We start from the raw sequence: 23,401 nt of genomic DNA on the forward strand, positions 1-23,401 counted from the left end.
CAGCGCACTACGACTGGTCATGCCACGGTCATGTACCGCACGCTATTTGCGGCTCGCCTGCATACACGACAGACAAGACAACAGTAGCTAGTAATCTGCCGTCACGGATGTTGTTACCAGCACCGTCGACTAGCCATCTACGTCGCCCACCTGTCCCGGCGACGTTTGCACCAACGTAATGCTAAACCAGGTCGTCACGACATGCTATGCAATCACACCACTCGGTTTTCCCGACTTCTTGGTGCAAGTGTGCGCAAGAATCGCCAACACCGCTTGAGATTCTGTGTGTGCCAATTTTATTGCGCAGCACTGTGGAACTTCCCAGCCCACAGCTCATTTCCAAGCTTGCTCCTAGCAACAGCGTGCTTTCATCGTGGTCCTCGTTCTCTGCACCATTCCCAGAACTGCCCATGAAAGACCCCGTTCCCGATGGCCCAACCACGTTGACAACTTGGACTTCCCAACAGACACCGTATGGATTGCCAATTTTGTACATAATATTTGTCGCTCTTTCTTTTCCCATATACCTTCACATAGTGCAAAGTGCTAGGGGGAGGGGGACCCCTGTGGTGTCATCGTCATCGTCATCATCATCAGTATTTTCTGACTACTGCGCCACGCCTCTCGCACAGCTGATTCTAACTCGAGCTGCGCGAGTAGAGAATATTCCCGCTCCTTGCCTCGCTTGCCGCTGCAGCTGCGACTCAGCCTACGCTCGCGTCCTAAATAAATCTGTGACATCAGCATGGATTTATCGCCACCATCTCATCTCTCGCTTCTCTACAATTTCAACGCAACGCCAGCGCCGTTCCTCGGAGCGAATACAAGTTGGTGCCTTCTCCGGAGCGGGCTCTTCCAACCGACAGTACATACTCTAAAAATGTTGACTCCATATACTGCCATCTCCTATCTGACATCCCCGGTGGCTACGTACGACAACAACAGAGGATGGAAAGACCCACGCCTTAAGGAGCTTTTCCCGCTAATTAACCTTGTCATTTTTTCGTTATAGTCTTCCGCTGTGCCATACTCCCAAATTGAAACAGTATGTAGTTGTATGCTGGGCGCCAGGAAACTATAAAATTGAGGGAAACGTTATAGAGACAAGCTTACAGCATCAATACATGCAAACGCTTCGCAGTCATCTGTAGTTGTCCCCATAACAGACTTGAAATCCTTTCTGAAAAAAAGCTGGAGGTTTACTGGGCAGCGTACATGATAAGGACACGTACACAATACGTTATATGAAATCAAGCCTTACCCTGGTAACTAGCCAACAACATCACAAACGCTTCGAACAGAAGTAACCCTGCTGGTTACGAATCGGACAAACATATAGTACACATTCGCACCTTCTGTCCGGTGGTGACCTACCCATGTGCGATGAATGTGATGAAACCGTTAGCGTACTTCATAATGTCCTCATGCAGAAACACCAGCAGTTGAAATACAGGACAACTCACTTTACTTGTACCAGAATACTGGCAAACTGGTCGGACGAGAACCTTGTCTTTCTCTCTCGCTTTACGTGCTGTTCGTTTTTTCTCTTGGGGCTGCATATTAAATGGTGCATTTGCCCCACTTTCAGAGAGCAGAGTTCTGATGCTCTTCTACAAAAACAGTAGATGAGTCCAAACAATAGGGCTTCGTTCGCACAACGTGCACGATTTCTGGTTTTTGCTGGCGAGTTGTCTAGGAGCTGTCAGGAACGACCACGTAATTAACGTCACTCAGGCGTTTTCAAAACTGTGTAAATACCTCTTCAGCAACTTTTCAGACAGTCCCTGGTGGTGGATAGGACTCTATACCCAGATTTTCCTGCCGGGCCAAGAGATGACATGTTGGTGTCACAGATTAGAACAATGGGCGTCATAATTTTGTCGCTGAATGATTTGGACGCGCCACTCATGCTAGCTGCTTTGCTTCTTCTCCTCGTTAAGTAAAAGATGCAACGTCCAAATTGATGTCATTGCAGTTGTGCAGCTACATAGCGTCAAGCATTGTCATCACTTCACGGCCATGAAGGAGACTGAACGGCGTTCTTCGTGTAGTTTCTTGCTGCGCTGTATTATAGGCGAACGTGATATACGGCAGAATGTCGTCGCAGTTCTTGTGATCCACGTCGATGTACATACTCAACATGTCGGCAATGGTCTTGTTAAGGCGTTCTGTTAAGCGTTAGTTTGTGGATAATAGGATGTTGTTTTCCGATGGGCTGTTCCACATAGCTCAAGCACTCTCTTCAGAAGCGGGGCCGTGAAAGCCGTACCTTGATTCGTTATTATGATTGTCGGAACACCTTGCCTCAGGACGCTATTTTTTATGAAGAATCGTGAAGTTTCAACGGCGGTGCCACTTGACGAAGCCTTTGTTTCTGCGTAGCGCGTAACATAATCAGTGGCGACTATTACCCACTTGTTGCCAGCATGGGAAGTCGGATTTGGTCAGAGGAGATCAATTCAAATTTGGGCAAAAGGTACCATGGGCACTTGAAATGATTTTAATTGTCCAGCTGGTTTTAACGGTGGCGATTTTGGTCATTGGCAATCCAGGCACGTGCGCACGTGATGTTTCACAATGACTGGAAGTCTTGGCCAGCAGTATTTCTGTTGGATTCTGGCAAATGTGCGTGTGTATCCGCGATGACCAGACGTTGGCTCAACATGGCAAGCACTAAGTATCTCCTCACGGATTGACGTCGGAACGACAAGTAGTTTGGTGCTTCCTGTGGGAGAAACGTTCTTCTTATAGAGAACATCACTACGTAGGCAGAATGATGGCAGGCTTCTTGCAAACCTTCTAGCGACGATTGTTGTCCGGCCATTCAAAAATTCTATAGGGGAAGCAATTTGCTGTCTTCCTTCTGCTTGCACAAGATCGTATTGGTGTCGATGACTCCTACAAACGCCATGTTGTCATCTTCTATGTCATCGTCGCGCTTTATCGGTGACTTTGATAAACAATCGGCGTCGGCGTGCTGCTGTCCGGACTTATACAAGACCATTATATCGAGCTCTTGAAGGCATAAGCTCCACCGTGCGAGCTGACCAGATGAGTCTTTGAAGTTGGTCAGCCAGCAGAGGGAACTATGGTCGCTGACGAGATGGAAGGAACGACCTTAGAGTTACGGACGAAACTTCATAATCGCCCATATGACAGCAAGAAAAAATTTTCCATTGTGGAGTAGTTGGACTCGGGGCGGGAAAGTGTGTTACAAGCACATGCAATCACACGCTGGGCTGAGTCTTGAAACTGGACGAGTACAGTGCCTTAACCCACGTTGCTGGCATCTGTGTGGACCGTGGTGGGAGCATCCTTATCAAAATGAGCAAGAACAGGCGGTGTCTGCAGGCATTGTCGAAGATCGTGAAACGCCGCTTGTTGATCTACGCCCCATGTGAACGAAGCGTCTTCTCTTGTGAGTCGGGTTAACAGCGAGGCTATGTGTGAGAAATTGGCAACAACGTTTTGGTAGTATGCGCATAGGCCAAGGAAACGCCTGATTGCTTTCTTATCGGTTGGCACCGGAAATTTTCTCACGGCCGCAATCTTATCAGAATCCGGTCGAACACCATCATGACTCAACACATGGCCTATAAATTTGAGCTCCTTGAAACCGAAATGACACTTCTTGGGTTTCAGTGTAAGGCTGGCAGACCTTATTGCCTGAATTCCGATAGCAGCCTGCTCAGGTGTTTCTCAAATGTTTTGAAGAAACGTTGAGGTCGTCCAGATAGACCAGACATGTCTGCCACTTAATGCCTGAGAGAATGGTATCGATTAGTATCTGAAATGTTGCGGGGGTTGAGCACAATCACAAGGGCACGACTTTAAGTTCATACGGCCCGTGAGGCGTTACAAAAGCAGTTTTTTCTCGATCTCGCTCGTCGACCTCAATTCGCTAATGCCCACTTTTAAGGTCCATTGACTAGAAGTAGCGTGCATACCTCAGCCTCTCAAGTGAATCATCGATGCGCGGTAAGGAGTATACGTGTTTCTTAGTCACATGGTTCAGCTTGCGGTAGTCGACACAAAATCGCAAGCTTCCGTCTTTCTTTTCAACCAGCACTACCGGCGATGCCCAAGGACCTCTTGACGGCGGCATGACGTTATCATCGAGGAGTTTCCTCACTTGTTCCTGGATTGCTTCAAGCTCTTTCGGTGCTACGCGGTATGGGTTCTGTCGTATTGGCCTTGCCGTCTCCTCCGTCATTATCCGGTGCTTCATCAGTGCCGTTTGACTGACCCTCGAGCTTGATGCAAAATAGTCTTTGGTGAAGAAGATGTACGGCACGCTGTCTCAGAGCTAGTGATAATTCCGTGCTTATGTCAATAGGTGGTGGGGCTGACTTGGCTCAAGCTCGCTCTGTTGAACTGCACAGCATTCACGTATTTCGGTGATCTCGTCGAAGTAGGCAACTGTAGGGCATTGTGTAATAAGTCATCTTTCATTGGCGAAATTCGTTTATAGAACCTCCGCTTCACCGCACACAACATTGACGATACTTCTAGCAATTGCACTACCGCGAGAGAGAAGAAGCATCAACACTTGTTCAGCGATTCCTTCTCCATTATGCTGTGCGCTGCACGTGACCGAAGCAAGGCGGCACAATAACGGAGGTACTGTCACATCGTCAATGTCTCGCAGGGTTTTTCGGTCTCGCGCTGTGCCTTAATCCGCTGAAAAGGTCAGTACACCGTCCGGTATATTGATGATGGCACCATATTCAAGCAACAAATCTATCCCTAAGATTGCCTGTTTGCAACAATCACAAATAACGAAAGTTGCGACGAAGGATGCATCCCCTATCTTCATTCTGCGGTGCACTTTCCGGTAGGGGTGAGTAGCTGCCCTTCAGCTCCTGTAATCTGCGGTCTTGTCCATTCCATCCTAAGCTTCCTGAGCTTGTCTGCCAGATTATCACTCATCATTGAGAAGTACACGCCAGTGTCGAACAATGCCATGACGTCATGTCCGTCAATCGTAAGTGCAACTTCGGCAGTAACAACCCCATCTTTCGTCGAATCATTCAAAATTTTGTCTCTTCGCTCGACAGTATTGGGAGATTTTCAGCACTTCCGCAATTCGCAACCTCCCCCCCCCCCGTGGTCGCTGCTTTTAGTTTCCTCAGCGTGGACTAGGGAATCTCCCTCTTGGCATGATAGTGGTGCTCCATCTAGAAGATGGAGAATAACGCCCAAGAGAGGGTGAGCGTGACTGAAACCCAGGAGGGACATCCCGCGAGGTTATGACACCCATGTCGACGACAGGCGTTTCGTTAAAATGGCGCCGAGGAATAGTGGAACTAAACCCTTGGTATCCTGCGACGCCATACGGGCAATACGAAACGATGTTACCTGCTTCCCCACAATGAAAGCACAGGGGCCTACGGTCAAGGACACGCCAGTTGTCAGTTTTGCAAAGTGTTGGCCACCTCGGCATCGAGGTTTCTCTGTAGTACCAAGTCGCTGTCGGCGGATTCTGCTGGTGGTACTGATGCGGTGTCGGCACGTCCGGTGACTGTCAGCGGACTACGTCTGCATACCTTGCCCTTGGGGTGCTGGTGTTCGGCTCAGGAAGCGAGAGCGCTTGCGCGATTTCCTGTAGCAAAACTTCTGTTACTGGGGCAATTGCGCAGTCATTCGGTTGGGCGACAAGCTTCTTGACCTCGATTGATTGATTGATTGATTGATTGATTTGTGGGGTTTAACGTCCCAAAACCACCATTTGATTATGAGAGACGCCGTAGTGGAGGGCTCCGGAAATTTCGACCACCTGGGGTTCTTTAACGTGCGCCCAAATCTGAGCACACGGGCCTACAACATTTCCGCCTCCATCGGAAATGCAGCCGCTGCAGCCGGGAATCGAACCCGCGACCTGCGGGTCAGCAGCCGAGTACCTTAGCCACTAGACCACCGCGGCGGGGCACTTCTTGACCTCCTCTTGTACAATTTCTCGTATCAGTTGGCGCAAACAACCTTCGTCAGGTGTCGTTGCTGTGGTCGTGGCTTCCGCGCTGATAGGTGCACTGTGCGCTGAGCGGTCATACTGCCGGTAGTGTCGATGCAGTGCACGTTCGATGGATGTGGCCTCCTTGGAGAATTCTTGAACACACATAGGCGGGTTTCGTACGACACCAGCGAACAGCTCTTCCTTAACGCTCCGCATGAGACGGCTAACCTCTTTGGCTTCGGGCATATTGGGATCTGCTCGACGAAACAGCCACGCCATGGCCTCCACAAACATCGTAAAGGATTCATTTTGTTTCTCAATCTAGACTCGAGGAGACGCTCTGCGATTTCTCGTCTTTCAGTGCTCGCGAACGTATCAAGGAACTTCTGCCGGAACTCGTCCTAAGATGACAACACGCGACTCGTAAACCACGTTCGGGCTCCGTCTTGAAGCGGGAAATACACATATCCCAATTTTCTTGTGGTGTTCCAAACCTTACCATTCGCTGTGTGCTCGAATTCCTCGAGCCAATCATGTGCGTCCTCATATATGTTTCCGTGAAAGTCAACCGGAAGTTGAGGGTACAAAACAGTTACCTGTGTCGTGCTTTAGCTGGACATGCTGGGACCAGTGCTCCCAGGCGCCTTCGTGCGTTCTGGCACGGTCACGCTTTCCGGCAATGGACTGAACGCTGGGCTGAGGCTTAACAGGCGGCGGCTGCTGCAATGAAAGGGGGTGTCGATGAACGGAAGTCTCTCGGGGCTAGATGCGGGGCTGTTGTCCGGCGTCCCGAAGATGTATCCAGCGCCTTCCCCCACCAGGGTCACGATGAAGAAACAGCAGCAGTTGAATACAGGACAACTCACTTTAATTCTAGCAGAACACTGGCGAACTCATCGGATGAGAACCTCGTCCTTCTCTCGCACTGCACGTGCTCTTCGTTGTTCTATTGGTGCTGCACATTCAAAGCGGCAATATTACTGCGATAGCAATTACATGGACACTGTTCCACCATGGTAGTCTAGTGACTAAGGTACTCGGCTGCTGACCCGCAGGTCGCGGAATCGAATCTCGGCTGCGTTGGCTGCACATCCGATGGAAGCGGAAATGTAGGCCCGTGCGTGTATATTTGGGTGCACGTTAAAGAACTCCAGGTGGTCAAAATTTCTGGAGCTCTTCATTACAACGTCTCTCATAATCATACATTGGTTTTGGGACACTAAACCCCATATATCAATCAAGCAATTACATGGAGACTCTCGGCTGGATTTTGCCGCCGGCTTCGGTGCCGACGTTGGCGTCGCCGTCACTCACCGCATATGTATGTATGCGTATCTCTGTGATCGCAACTCAACACAGCCATCTAACCCACTAATCTTTGCGATGCGGAAGATCGTCCGTAGGATCACCTGCCAGCTACTCCTGTGCTCGGCGCAAATCTTCGCCGGCGCGCCACCTGAGTGCACACTGCCATGCACCACAGCCGCGCCAGGATGCTACCACGCATCGTTCGTGAGCAGTTGGCCCAGGATGACCATGCCAGAAGGGGAGCAGTGGCTACCGAACTAAACGCATCATGGACAGCCACACCATCATCGACATCAACCGCCCCGCCGCGTATAAAAGCGCACCCATCACTGCCACCGCTCCGTGGGCTCTGTGACTGCACCTCACCGCAGCCATCTAACCCGCTATAATTTGCGATGCAGGTTGGTAGATGCTAGTCGATGTTTGCAAAAAAAATCAAGCAATTACGTCTTGGTGCAGTTCCCGAGCCCACGGTGCTGTATGGCCATCGCTACCGAGTGTGTTCCCTTATTTATTTGTTGCTCATATTATCGGGAGATATCTAAACTAACCTTGGCCCTATCGGTAACGACACTGGGCTGACAGAACTCCAGAAAATACCTGCAGGCCAATGTAAGGTCATTTCCGAAGTACAGAGCCCTAAGTCGCAGCTTAGCACCAGTGATGCAAGAATAACAAATTTATGCCAGTGAATGGGTGATTTAGACGCTCCCTACTAGGCACTTATTTCTATTAGAAACGACATTGAATAGATACGCACAGACTCAAGTAGCTTGTCTCGCAAGGTTGAAGAACTATAGGACCACCTAAAAGATGCAGAAAGCCAATCAGGTCGAAATAACGTGATCTTCTGTCGCATCCCTGACCCTACTGACAGCGAGACAGAACGATTCCGGAAGAAATGATCACCGACATCTGCCCTAATAATCTAGCAATAACGGCAGCACCTTGCCATTTCAAAAGAGCTCATCGCCTCGGCCATCATTCACTTGATAAAATTGCCCCATAAGCGTGAAATTTGCGTGTTACAAAACCAAGGACTCCATCTCATCTAACGTCAAGAAAGTGAGGAATACTAACCTTACTATTGGCGTGGACGTTTCTCTTCTGTTCGCCACGCACGCAAACAGCTCATTGCATTGGCTAAGAATAAGTCATCTAAGTTTTTTTCGCTGTATAAAACTCTGCACACTGGTCCTAATTGTTATATCATGATAAGATGTCTAGTACAGTCAAAGCAATCACATAGCAATTGACCTGTTAGCACACACCTACAAATTTAGAATGTGTGGTACTTTGATAACTCCTGTCGTTTTCTGCGATATTTTCTAACATCTCTAGCTTCCTTCCAATGCGAGAACTTCTATCAAAAAATATAATTTCGTCATATGGGAGCAACATACTACTACTAACTGAAACTTGGTTGAGTGATAACCTTCCCAATAATGAAATTGTCACCAACTTACACTTATTCCGAGTTTATCGTAGCGACCGAAAAGGTACTTGTGGTGGTGGGGTTCTTATCGCAAATTATTAAGGTATAAAATCTTCCGTAGCACACGTCTCATCAGACATTGAATAATTATGGCTAATTTGTCTTGCCCCTCCCGTAAGATTGCTTGTTGGCTTTTGTTATAGACCACCCCAGATTAATCCAGACTTCTGCAGACACGTGAACAATAGCCATGCAAACGATCTTCATCGCCTGTTTTGGATGGGATCACGTACATGGCTTTTTGCAACATCGGTGAAGCAGCTTGACGGGCCCTTCTATAAGTGTACAACGACTCGTTGAGCAGCGCATTTGGCCCTCATTCGTAAAAATCCAGCCACCTCGTCCCTGTGCTTAAACCAGATAAATCTTCTCTGAACTTGACCTCTTATCGACCCATCGCGCTTACCAGCTGTTTCGAGAAAGGGATAGAGAGGATGTTGTTGACTCACCTAGAGTGGTACCTGGAGCACCACGAGGTATACCCTGATGCTATGACGGGCTTTTTACGTTGGCAGTCCGGCATTGATAACGTTATTGACCTGATCTCATCTGTGCAGCATCAGAAAAGAGTGTAACGTTCATCTGCGGCGTTGTTAGTGGACGTGAAAGGTGCATACGAAAACGTATCACTTGAAGCCATTCTGAATATCATGGAAAATGTTGGATTAGGGGGTCAGATTTACGAATAGAACAACAGGTATTTGAAACGCAGAACTTTCTTTGTACAGACGGAAAGTGACACAACAACGCATCTTTGCATCCGTCGTGGTGTGCCTCAAGGTGGTGTTTTTAGCCCCACACTTTTCAATCTAGCGCTCCTCGGCCTGGTTGACGCACTTCCAGAATCAGTCCATCTATCAATGTATGCAGACGACATCTGCATCTGGACATCAGGCGTAACACACCTTCATTTATATGCCCGGCTTCAGAGAGCGGCTACACTAGCGACCAAGTACCTTGAAGGACAGGCACTAGAGCCGACATCAGAGAAATTCTCGCCTATATCCCTCACGCATAAGGCGATGAGTCCATGTGTTATAAAATCAACGGACACGCGATCAACTGCGTGAAGACCCACCGCTTCCTCGTAGTCATAGTTGATCGGTACCTCTCCTGGAGCCCTCAAATCGCCCACGTGAAAACTAAACTCACCATGATCACCTACGTGCTGAGGTTTCTTGCTGGAAAAACGTGGGATGCGTCGTAACGAGCAATGCTTCAACTCTACACTGTTCTGTTCCTCGGTTATATGCGATACAGCTTACCCGTGCTTTGCGGGATCCGAAAAACAAACTTGTGCGTCCTTCAGTCGATCCAAGCCCAAGCACTGCGAATATGCCTTGGTCTCTCGAGATGTGCGTCTACAGCAGCGACCGTCATCATTGCGCGTGATTATTCAGTGAACGCATACATCCACGTTGACGCTTTGAGAATGCACATAAGACATTTCACTCGGCCTCCATCGCATCACCTCGCCTCACTTCGAACTTATAGGCCCCACTCAGCGTTCAGCGCAACTGTAGCTCAGCACTGCGCAGTGCTTCCAATGCACTTCACACGTGCAGCACGGTCGCCGATGCCATTATGGTGCCTAAACCAACTCAAAGCCGTTCTTACAATTCCTGGCATCCAAAATAAGAAAAAAGGCGTCGCATCTAGCCCTGAAACAGGCCACATTACTCTTCCTGCGAGAAAAGCACAATGGACGCCTTCAAATTCACACTTATAGCTCGGTGTCTTCAGTAAACTCAGCAGGGGCAATGGATATTCCCGCGACGTGCATCACAAGTACATTCATGACATCGCATTTGACGTCGTGGACAGCTGCAGAAATCGTCGCCATACGTGCAGCTCTAGAGTTCATAGTTGAAGAACCTTCGGGAACTTGGTCTATCTTCTCAAACTCGAAGGCAGCTCTTCAGTGTTTTATGTCAGCCTTTCGTCATGAACCTAATGAACAGTTAGTAGCCTAAATAAGGCTTCTTCATCACGAAGCAGTCGAGAAACAGCACAGCATAGTGTATCAATGGATGCCAGGTCACTGCGGTATATATGGCAATGACCTCGCAGATGAGGCCGCTAGATCTGCACACGATCGTACTCAATCCACAGCCATCCCTTCTCAAGAACCGACGCAGTTACAAGACTTTGTTGACTTGCACGTGACCTCACACTGGTACATATTGTGAGAAGAGAAGAGCCTGCACCACTACTGTATCGCAGGTATCACACTGGTACAGTGGAACTCAACAGATTTCACAAACGCGTGCCTGCATAACTTGGATCCCGATCTGAAGCTTCGTCTTCCCTCAAGGATATCTCAAGCTGAGAAGACTGTTCTATGCCGTCTGTGGCTGGGAGTGGCCTTCACGAACGCATACTCCTATCTCATTGGAAAATCCAGCTCTTCTACTTACTGCAGCTTCGAAGAAACCATCGCGCACCTTCTTCGTGAGTGCACCCATTCGAACCCGTTTAGACAAGAACTCACTGCAGCTCTAGATAGACTGGATGATCGGCCTTTGTCGGAACAAAGTATTCTGGGTGAGTGGCCGAGCCCACCCTCAGTCCAGAAGGCTTTGAAAGCATTGCTGTGCTTTTCGCGGACAACTGGCCTCAGAGACAGACTTAAATGTCTTTTACTCTTTCATGTTCTCTTTCCTTTCTCGCTATAATTTGTAATTTCTCTCTCTCTCTTTCTCATGCTGTCTTCGCAACACTTCTTTTCATTATCTTTTACTACCCTCACCCCTCTTCCCAGCACAGGGTAGTCAGCCGGTCTAAGAACTAGCTAACCTCCTTGTCCTTCTACTTCAACTTTCCTCCTCCTCCCCCTCCTGAACAATAGCCTAAGACAATTTGTTGCTCTTACCCGAACGCTCGCATTTCTCTCTTTGGTAACTTTAATTACCCGGACATGAAGTGGCACAATCTACGCCTTTCCCTAATAACATGTCCGGCTCTGGGTAAAAACCTCATTGTTATATTTTAAACTTCTACTTTAGCCAATTATTCACGGAACCAACGCGCTTTGCCAAGGAACAGCAAACATATTAGACCTAATACTAACAGTCCTGAGAAGCTCTCATCTATCAGCTACCTGCCAGGAATCAGTTACTATAAAATTGTACATGCCAAACTTTCGTTCATTTCTGCTCCAATCTTTACATCTGCCGAAACAATATGCATTTACAATAGGAGCGACTAAGAATAAATTAATGAAGACCTTAATACCTCTCTTTCGGTATGCAAGTCTGTTTTTTCACACTCGCACATTACATGAAAACTGATCAATATTGAAAGGTAGGCTTTTACTATTCTCGTTATTATGTTCATTCCAAGGGCTACTTTTTGCACTACTGACAATGAGCCATGTTTTTTCTAAGTCTAAAATAGCTGGAAAATAAAAAGAAGCAATTGTTCAGTTGGGTCAAACATCGTGACACTCAAACCACCTGATAAATATATTTTGAAGTAGAAAAGTCATTTCTGGCCGAGATCCAGACGCCAAGCATTCATTTTATCACAATGACTTTCCACATAAACTAATCAGAAAGCCTCGGCAATTTAAAAGAGTTTTAAACTCAAAGCACACCGACGATATTTCACTGAATCACGACGCACGCGAACTAGTCACAGACCACAAGTGTGGGGAAATACTTTACAGCGCATTGCATCCATCTTAAATAAAGAACTTGACGCACCTTCACAATCGCCATCAGTAAGCATTGAAGAATTCATGCTAGCTATCACGTTTGTGGAAGAAGGCATCACATCCGTATTTAATCACATAAAACATTCATCATCAGCTGGTATGAGCTGAATTATTTTCTAAGTACTGATAAATGTTAAAATAATTTGTGCCGCATATATGTTTTTATTTTTCACAGTCAGTCACTTCAGGAATCATTCCAGATGACTGGAAAGTGGGGAAGATCGTTCCAGTGTACAAATCATGAAACAAAGACTCACCCCCAAACTTCTGTCCCTTTTCATTAACTAGTGTACCCAGTGAAATCATAGAACACGTCATCTACTCGCAAATAGTAACTGTTTTATACTCCTGTAATTTCTTCCATCCATCAAAACAGATTTCTAAAAGTTCTCTCCTGTGAAACGCACTTAGTGCTCTTTCGTCAAGACTTGCACACTAACCTGAACCATTTTATAAAGACCGGTGTAATAGTTTTAGGCTATGCTAGAGCCTCTGACAAAGCTCCTCACCGCCGCCTTCTGTTAAAGCTTTCACAGCTTCACCTACACATTATTATTCTTCAATGGATCGAACAAGTTCTCACTAATTGTTCACAGTTGATCTGTGTCAACGGTCAACTATCTAACCCTCTCCCAGTTCCATCAGGCGTTCCTGAAGCATATGTTCTTTGCTCCTCATATTTCTTATAATAACGAATTGCCAGATCGTATAACTTGCAGCATTCGGCATGTTCGTAGTTGATTGTGCCATTTATTATAGTATCAATAATCCGCATGATCACCTATATCTCCCAGCGAAACTTAACAGTGTTCTCAATTGGTGTAACACAAGGTTAATGGCCGCCAATCTTTTTAAATGTAACCTTTTGTTTTTTTACCATCGTAACAATTCATATTGTTTCCAGTATTTTATCGTGAAGAACTCCATCTAATCGGTTTCATCTTATGAATATCTTGGAATCCCCTTATGCTATGACTTATCATGGCGCATTCACATCACTAATATAGACTCAGTGTCCAATAAAGCACTCGGTTTCCCCAAGCGCCATCTTTGCCTTGCCCCTCCACCCATATGTTGAAGTACTTCTGTATCAATCCCCGCAGGGGCGTCTGCGTAAGTAGGCGTTTGGTGCGTAGCGACACCATGGAGCCGAGCTAACGGGGGAGTTCCGACTCCCTCCCATGCCTAGCCGTCCATGGCTCTGCCGTGTCCGGGGAAAAGGGGATTCTGGGAGTTGAGCCGACGCCATGTGATTGGACCTTTAGGCTCCCTGGCAGAGGCAACACATCCCTTTGGCCCCAGCTTTACGTAGATTGCTACCCTGGGCTGAGCCATCCAAGGAAAATCGGCAGTCGCCTTCTATCTCACTCTCCCTATACATCTTCGTCTTTATCTCTCATTTTCTGTCTGTCCTGTCTTCTCCTTTCTTTCGTTTACTTCCTAATTTCTTAGTGGCAAGGGTTAACCTTGTGTGGATGCTCAGTCTTGGCTATTCCACATTAGTGTATAGCAGCGCTGTACAGCTGGCATCTACAGGACTTGCCCAGCATCTCTTGCTGCGTCCCCTGGTTGGGTTCGGTGGTGGGCGGCTGGCACGACTGTCAAATTTTATAGTTTATTTATGGCAAATGCTTCTCCCCTTCCTGATCGCTCCCTGAAAAGGTGGCGCACCGAAGAAACTTTCATGCTCAATACACCAAAATCAACCTTCCCAAAATACCATGTAATTCATAGTCAGAACAAAAAGAAGACAGTACGTGCAATTTCACCTTTTCTCGTGTCGAAAAAACTCCCCGAAGCAATAGGCCCAGGTTATAAAGTGACAAAGATGGGAAGTGGCGATGTCCTTCTGGAGGTTCACGAAAAAACTCAATACGACAAACTATACAGTATAGTAACATTTGGCGACACTCCTGTTTCAGTGGACCCACAGAGGTCTATGTACACAGTCCGTAGAATAATTTCCGATGATGATCTTATCAATACGAGTGAAAGCGAACTGTTAGAAGGATGGCAAGACCAAAACGTTGCGAAGACACAGAGAATTATAATCAAGCGTGGCAATAAACAGACCTCTACAAAACACGTAATAATTAGCTTCGGAACCAGGGACCTACCAGCATCAATTAAACTCAGCTACTGTAAGCTCCACGTAAAACCATATATTCCCAATCCTCGTTGATGTTCAAGTGTCAAAGTTTCGGGCATGGGTCGCACAGTTGCAGAAGGCGCGCCACTTGCATAAAATGTGCGTCCATGCAACACATATCCGACAACTGCACCTCAGAAACACCTCATTGTTCAAACTGTGAAAGAGATCACGCTGGGTACTCGCCATCATGCCCCACATGGAAAAAAGAGAAACAGATAGAGAACTTAAGGTCAAATTTAATCTGTCATTCCAAGAAGCTCGTCAACGGTTCCCACTACACTACCAGTTTTTTTCCCTCCTTCGCCGATGTGACGCGCTGGGGCTCCGCGCCACATTTTTCGGCACCCGCGAATGTCACACAGAGTGTGGCCGCGGCAGTGCCACCCACGACCCCGGCTGTAGCAGCCTGTACTGCTCCGCCATCTGACAAACAGGTTCGGCAGACCCCCGTGTCTGCTGGACCTCGGACCACTGCAAGCGCAGTTAGGTCCGAATGTTCTGTGAACGTGCGTGCCTAGCAGGCACCATCCACCACTTCACAAGATGTGATGAATACAAGTCCCACTCCTCTGGCGCCTCAGACGCAGAAGGATATGCGCAGCTCCTTGGAGCGCACCAAAAAAAACATCAAATCACAGGGCCCCGAAAGGCCCTGTAACCTAACGCAACACTTCTCTACACACAGATAAAATGACACAAATACTACAGTGAAACGCCAGAAGACTGCTGAGAAACCTCGACGATATCCAGAAACTTTTACACAAACACACACCTAAAGTACTGTGCGTACAAGACACACATCTGAAACCTAAACACACTAACTTTTACGTCATTACATTACTTTTTGGAAGGACCGAAAGGATGCCATTGTGACATTCGGTGCAGTTGTCATTATAGTCAATCAAGGGATTGCATGTACACACCTACCACTACAAACATCTCTTAAGGCGGTGGTTGTTCGAGAAGTTCTTTTGAATAGGCTCTTTACCATCGGCTCTCCCTGCATACCTACACAACACCGTCTTGAAAAGCTTGAATTCGAGTCCCTCATAGACAAACTTTCAAAACCTTATATTCTCCTAGAAGATTTCAATGCACATAGCAATATAAGAGGTGACTGCTGCTGCGATGCTCGAGGTTGCCTGATTAAGCATTTCCTTTATTCTTCCGGCGCGTGCCGGCTGAATCGAAAAGAGCCAACATATTACAACATCGCCAACAATACGTACTCAACAATAGACCTCACCATAACATTCCCATCACTCCTGCATCTACCTGATTGGGAAGTTATAATTAATTCATATGGTAGTGACCATTTTCCTATCATTATTAGCACATCAATAACAAAAACATGTCCTGCACAAGTTCCCAAACGGCTCACCAACAAAGCCGAGTGGTAAAAGTTTCAAAAAATGACTCTATTAACTTGGACTTACATGGCGGCATTGAGCATAGAGAATGCCGTGTGCTACTCTACAGCTTTTTTGGTTGATGCAGCAACAAAGTGTATTCTCCGAACTTGTGGACCGTCAAGCAAACTACGAGTCCCATGGTGGAATAATGAGTGCCATGATGCTCGAAAAAAAACAAAATATGGCATGGAAGTTGCTTAGAGACTCGCCCACAGCCTAGAATCATGTAATCTTTAGGAACGTCAAATCGCAAGCAAGGAGAACGCGCCGAAAGGTGAGAAGGGAAAGTTGGCACAAATAATTATCACGCATTAACTCATACAAAGATGAGCAGAGAGTCTGGAACATAGTTGGTAAGGTGGCAGGACGAAAAGCACATTCACTTCCTCTAGTGAACACACAAGGGGAGAGTTTGGGAGACCAGGCAAACACTCTCGGAGCGCACTTCAAACAGGTCTCCAGCTCATCACACTATAGTGAAGCGTTCCGAAGGTACAAAGCCACAATAGAAAAACAGAGATTAGAGCGCGAACCCACAACACATGAGGCATACAATCAACCTTTCTGCTTGCTGAACTACAAGCCTCACTTACCTGCTGCAATAAATCTACCCTAGGTCTGGACCATGTCGCATTTGAAATGGTAAAACGCCTGCCCACCAAAACCCGAAAAGCTCTGCTCTCTCTGTGTAATGCCATATGGTATTCCGGCGAGCTACCCTCAGCCTTGAAGGAAGCTATTGTTATCCCAATTCTAAAACAAGGAGGCACGATACCGGCCTCTGTTTCCAGCTACAGGCCAATAGCACTAACCAGCTGTCTTTGCAAGGTCTTAGAAAAAATGATTAACAGGTGCCTGATGCACTTCCTTGAAATTAATGGCCTACTTGACCCATACCAGTGTTGGTTTTGAGAGGCTCGGTCCACCACTGACGACCTTGTCCGTATCGAGGAAGAAATTCGCGACGCTTTTGTTCATAAGCAAGTTTTTCTTTCTGTGTTTCTCGATTTGGAAAAGGCATATTACACTACATGCCGCTTTGGCATATTCCGAGACCGCTCACATGTAGGTGTACGCGCTAGAATGCTGTCAATCATCCAAAGCTACTTGTACAACCGAACATTCCCTGTCAGAGTTGTCCCTGTCCTATTTCGAATATTTGTTCAAGAAACAGGATTGCCACAAGAAGGTGTATTGAGCTGCACACGTTTCATAGTTAAAATGAATTTCTTGCACCTGTCTCTCCAACGTAATATTTTTATTGCATATATGTCGATGATGTACACATTGGTTTCAAATCATGCAACATCTCAGTGTGTTAACGTCAGGTTCAACTCAGTTTCAACAACGTATCTCAACGGGCAGATGGGAATAGTTTTATACTCAACGAGCAAAAGAGCCATTGTGTCTTGTTCAGCCGAAAGAGGGGCTTCCATACTGACCCCGACATTTACCTGCATAGTCAACCGAGCACAAGTTTCTTGGTCTTATATTAGACAACTAACTAACTTTCATCCCACACATCAAGTATTTAAAGGACAAGCGCCTAAGAACAATGAAAATTTTGAAAGTGTTGTCACGCACTACATGGGGTAGCGACACAAAATATCTAATGAATTTATATAAAAGCCTCGTACGCACACGCCTAGATTACGGTGCTATAATCTATCAGTGGGCAACACCGTCAGCCTTGAATATTCTCGACCCTCTCCTTCATATAGCATTCGCCTCTCTACGGATGCTTTCCGAACTATCCCTGTGGAGAGCCTGTACGTGGATTCGAATGAATGGTCGCTGCACCTACAAAGATGTTTCTTGTCCTTTTTGTACTTTTGACGTGAAGGCAGACAAGAAACGCCCTTCTCATTTCACAATTATTGATTTGTCTTGTCCTGGCTTGGTCGAGAACTGTTCTCGGTGAGGCAGCCTACTCGCTCCGTGTAAGGGGCCTGGCCGAAGAAACAGGTGTGCCTCTTCTTGAACACAGTTCGATGGCTCCTGCAGCATATCTGCCACCATGGCAGGGGCTGCTTATAGACTGTGATGTCTCTTTTGTTGAAGTAACAAAGCACACACCACTCGCACACTTACATACATACTTCCTAGAACTGCAACATAAATACACATGCCCTGAGTTCTTTACCGATGCGTCAAAGTCTAACACATCTCTGTCATATGCAGTGTTAGGCCAATCTTTTTTGGAGGCTGGCGTTTTTAATTGTGATGAAACCGTTTTCACAGAAGAAGCTTACGCAGTACTGGCGGTCATAAAAACTTTAAATAAACTTACAGGAGGTGGTAATATACACAGATTCTCTAAGCGTGGTCAACGCACTGAAAACTCTTAAAAACAAATGAAATCCGCGCTGGTGACACTACTCACTTCTGTGCACACTGTACACATCAAAACAGCATGTCATTGTAGCCGGGTTCCAGGGCACCGTGAGATACAAGGCAACGTTTTGGCCGACAAGTTTGCTGCTTCCGCCGACGACACTACTTCCAATGCATCAATACCGATCCGTGCACTAGACTTAAAACCCTTTCTAAAACGAAAGCTCAGGGGGTATCGGCAGAGCACGTGGGATAAACACACAGATAATAAACTTCATGCTATTAAGCTGCCACTAGGTTATTGGCAGCCACTATCAAAATCATGACACACAGAAGTAACACTAACAAGGCTTAGAACAGCACATACACACTCTACACGATCATTTCTTCTGTCTACGGGCAATCCATTATACTGTGAAAGATGTTGAGAACCACTTACGGTTCTCCAGATTCTCCTTAGTGCAATGAGCTAGATCCTCTAAGAAAAAAGCACTTTTACTGCGCGACCGGTGGCAGCTCGCACTACACCCTGAGATGCTTATAGGCAGGAATTCGCTTTTTAAACCGCAATCGCTTTTCACGTTTTTAAACAATGTTCGTTGCTCCCACCCCATATTTCGAGGTTCTCCGTAGCACGACCTCTGTACCGTGGTCGTGGCTGTGGTGACTACATCTCTATCATGGTTTTATTATCATGCCATTTTGCCATCAACGTTCAGTGCACATATCTTACACCACTGTCATGATTTTATCACTTCCATGCTTTTACCCGCGTTAGCACGAGGACTTATAAGGCCCCTTTACAGCCACGCATCATATCACAGTTCACATATTTATTCTTTCGAAATGGCGCTCTTCGGCCATCAGTTGGTCCTTGCGCCATTAAAACCCACTCATTATCATACTTGCGTATCAATGACTCATCAGTCTAAAATTAGAATACGCATCTGCCATAAGGCGTACCGAATCTATGCTTTAGAAGCTGTGCAAAATCGTGCCGCCAGATTCATTCACTCATCCTGCTCATGCGGTGTCAGTATTTCATCTTTGAAAACAAAATCTAGTCTACAATTCTTTTCTTGCGTCACCGCACTGCCACTCTCATGCTTCATCACAAATTATTTCACTTCTCGCTCAATCAACCACCTGATTTAACAGCTGCAGCACGCATATCTCATCGAAGCAGTCATCCATTTCAGGTTGCCCGCGCATTATCACGAACCACTACTTTTTCTGCATACTTGTTTTTAAGAGCAGCCACGGACTGGAACGACCTTCCCCGGGACAACGTCACCATTGCTTCATTATCTGCCTTTCAAGATCGTATTATTGACCGTCTTCAAAACTGAAGCTACGTTTACTGCGTTTGCTAAGCTACACACAACACCACCCCTTTTTTAATGCTCCTACAAATAAGGGGGGAGGGCATTTAAGGTAATAAACTGAACTGAACTAAACGGAAGAAAGGAAAATTCTAGCAAAAGACACTGGCGTGCGGAACCGAACTTGCGACCTCTGAAACGTGAGTGCACGTGTGCTCAGATTTGGGTGCACAATAAAGAACCCCAGGTGGTCGAAATTTCCGGAGCCCTCCGCTACGGCATCTCTCATAACCATAGCGTGGTTTTAGACGTTAAACCCAAAACTCAATCAATCCAATCAATCTGAAACGTGAGTGCGAGTCGTCAACTACTGATCCAAAGAGCAGCATGTCCCTGAACATTCAAACGGAAAGCTATTTATACCTATCACTTTGCGCTGGTGATGGCACATCGTGGGAAGGGTGGATGATGACAAATGTGTTTTCAGCATTACGACGCGGTGGCGTGTGCTCTCATTTAACACGCATACTTTGCCTCATGAAGAGGAATGGGTGGACGTAAAGCCCCTGGACGCTTCCTCGTGCACCCTTGCCTCGCAATGAGGAATATCGTAAGTCTTTGCGGGCCTTTGGCTTTTACAGGAACAATTCTGTTGTAGTCACCGGGCGCACAAATGTCACTGAAATTGTTGCACAGTCTCTGTTTGCGAACAAAAGCGCGTTTATGAGGCACATCATTGTAACGACTCGCTGGTCGTGCTTATGCTGCCCCTAGTTCCAGTAAAAGTGCGTTGACTCGAGGTCAGTCATGAGACACGACGATGCGAAAAAAAAACATCTGTGGTCCTCGGGTACCTTCAGAATTCACTGAGAGCATGACTAGGGAGGTATGGGGCAAAAGCCGCCGAAGCAGCTGCACCTTGCAATGACGTGGTAATAAAGTCTGAAACGCAGTTTAAAAATCACGGGATACAAAACTCACTACTTGGTAAAACTGGATTTGGCACCCTTTTACTATGTGCCTCAGAGATGGTGGTAAAACAAGGTCATGTATCATCTTTTACTCCAACGGGAGGTAGTAGCTTCAAACGCGAGAGAGTTTTCATAGGTCATGAGCCGCAAAAACCGCGAAATCGGATAGTTTTGGCTAACAGTGTATGTTTTATTCGCCTTTAGAGCGAGGAATATTACGCCCCTTTACAGGCAGTCACAATACCCATAGCCCTACTCTTTTTGCCTCATGTGCTGGCACTCGTTGGTCTTCACATGATCCCTGCGCCGAAAAACGCCACATATTATCATCAATTTAAATGTGAAGCATTTTTGGTGAAATTCGGCGACTTTGATAGTATCTATCTATCTATCTATTTATCTATCTATCTATCTAGCAGCCTACGACTTTTGGCTCTCCTGGCCGTTTCGGTGATGGTATTATTACCAAACTTGGCATGGCATAACATGACTGCATGTAGAACACATTTGACTAGTCGTAACATGAAATCATCACATGGATTTCATGAATGTCACGATTTAGAGTTCATGGTCCTGAAGCTCTTGCCGTGGTTTTGATCACATGGCATGTTGCAAAACTCGTATGGTATGACATCATTGCATGGCAAACACAAGCGACAAAACCCAAAATCAAATTCATGACATGCGTGTCATGTAAGAACATGACTACATGCCACGCTCATGAGGCACTGGCGGCTGTTTCGCTAGCTTCACCTATACCACATTTGGTATTACGAGACGTGAATGGATTACGAAGGTATGATACTGGTGCAAACATGATAAACATGAGATGCGTGTTATGTGAGAACATGACTGCATGCCACAGTTAGGGCGCCAATGCATTTCGACGTGACGCGGTGCGCATGCTCGCCGGCGTTCATTTCGTCGCGTCACGCCGAAGTTGCCACGCCAGGCCCCGCCCTGCCTTATTCTCGCAGGCGCACGCCACGCTATGTTGCTTTGACACATGCGCGTTTCAGCGCGTCCAACGTCCCTCTGTCACTATAAGAGGGAGACGTAGTGTTGTCTGCGTAACATATCGGCGCGATATGCAGCATGTCGCATTTCGTGCCGGTTGCAGTTAGGCCTCGCCGACAGATGCTGGTCGTGCCAGTCGCGCCTGGCGTCAGACTATAGTTTGCTCACGTTTTGCTAACGTATAGTGTCGCTGTTCCTAGCGTGTGCATGCGCCAACGCTACGTTGGAGTATATTGGGCTCTTCATGATGCGCTCGCGGCCGTTTCGCTAGCTCCACGTATACCAAATTCGGTGTTACGTGACGACAATGGATAGTGAAAGTATATATTTGGTGCAAACATGATAATCGTGCACGCGTAGCACGCAAGAACAAGACAACCTACCGCATTCATAGCGTGCTCGCGGTCGTTTCGTTAGCTTCACATATGCTAAATTTGGTGTCACGTGATGTGAATAGATGACGAAGGTAAACGACACATCCAAACATGATAATCATGACACAGAAGTCATGTACGGCATTATTCAGCTCCACCTCGTAACGTTGTCCTGTTCTTAAAGTGACATATCGACCTTTCTCACTCGTGCTTCGAATATCATCGATACCCACTGTACGTGGGATCTGCCAATTTTTTCTCATTTCCATTGTAACCATACGGATACCGCTTGCATGTACGTGGCACAATTTGTGATCTTCGGGAACAATGCCCACAAAACCAAATCTATTCGATGAAACAAAGAATCACAGCATATCCACGGAGTGAGTATAGATGAGGGGGTCAAATCATCCGTTCTTTCGTCCATCTGTCTGGCCAACTGTCTCTCTGTCTGTCTTTTCTTTTATTCGTCCATCTGTCTGTCTGTCAGTCTGTCTATGTGTCTGTCTTTCTATGAGTTTTTCTCTCCACTTATCCTTCCACGCATTCATCCACGCGTTCTTCGGAGTGTCCATCCGTCAGTCTGTTTTTGCGTGTCTGACGACGCACTTGTGCCGCCGAGGCCAATTCATCCATGCCTGACAAACGAGGCGATGAGCATCCGCCGCCGCGGTGCTCCGCGCCTGCCACTCTGCTTCGTCCATGCGCCACCTACAATTCACCACGTACGGCGACGTTCTAGGTGACTCGGAGAGGCACTTTTTTCTAGTGCACCCAGGCACAAACTGCGCAGCAGCCAATTTGAGAGTAGCGTACAGCACCACATTGAACATTCTCACTCAGCAGCAGTTTGTATGTACCTCTATGAGACAGCGTCATCTATTATTTTCCCCGAAAACGAACACTGGCGTCACTGCCCTCACGGTGATGTGACGTCTCGGCAAGGACTCGCCCGCACCGCCGCTGCGTGTCTCTTTTTCCTGAGCCCGCCGTGTACCAACTATTTATCAAAACGTTGGCGATTATTTCTTCATTTCTTGACGCAAATCTATCAACGTATGAGATTTAAGGCTTCCTAACTAGTTACACTTGTCGACTCTGTAGCATTTTTTTATAATTAAGATCTTCAGATAAGCACACTCGCACCCGAACGGAAGATGTATTGCGAAAATGGTGTTGCAGGGCAACAAGAAAGTCATTTTTATTGCGTACAACTAGAACTGAGTGCTAAGAAAATATGCTAAGTGGTACTAACGTGACTCTAACTAGGCATGGACTCCAGGTTCAGAACATATAAAAGTGCGCTGAAGTATCACAACCGAAATTATGCGTTCCCGACTTACTAAAT

The sequence above is a fragment of the Rhipicephalus microplus genome, chromosome 9 (assembly GCF_043290135.1).
Source record: "Rhipicephalus microplus isolate Deutch F79 chromosome 9, USDA_Rmic, whole genome shotgun sequence".
NCBI classification, from domain to species: domain Eukaryota; kingdom Metazoa; phylum Arthropoda; class Arachnida; order Ixodida; family Ixodidae; genus Rhipicephalus; species Rhipicephalus microplus.